Source organism: Acanthisitta chloris, unplaced genomic scaffold (genome assembly GCF_000695815.1).
Source record: "Acanthisitta chloris isolate BGI_N310 unplaced genomic scaffold, ASM69581v1 scaffold44469, whole genome shotgun sequence".
Classification (NCBI taxonomy): domain Eukaryota; kingdom Metazoa; phylum Chordata; class Aves; order Passeriformes; family Acanthisittidae; genus Acanthisitta; species Acanthisitta chloris.
The window spans coordinates 182-435 of NW_008692766.1; positions in this window are offsets into that span (position 1 = coordinate 182).

Sequence of the window (254 nt, forward strand, 5' to 3'; positions counted from 1 at the left end):
GAGAGCAAGATGTACGGCTGATGTAGTTCTGTGTAGGCTATTACTAGCACATCTCATGTGTTTAATAGCCTTGAATGAAATTTCATTAATGGAAAAGGGGTTTAGTTACTTTTTGAAGTGCTCTGAATTTGTGGCATCTCTAATATCCAAAAAGAGTTGCAGAGGTTAACGACAAGTTAACAGGTTGTAGAGATCCACCTCTGTTTGAAACCACTGCCTGCTGGCTTTGTGCAAGTCTCCTGGTTGTCCTAGAG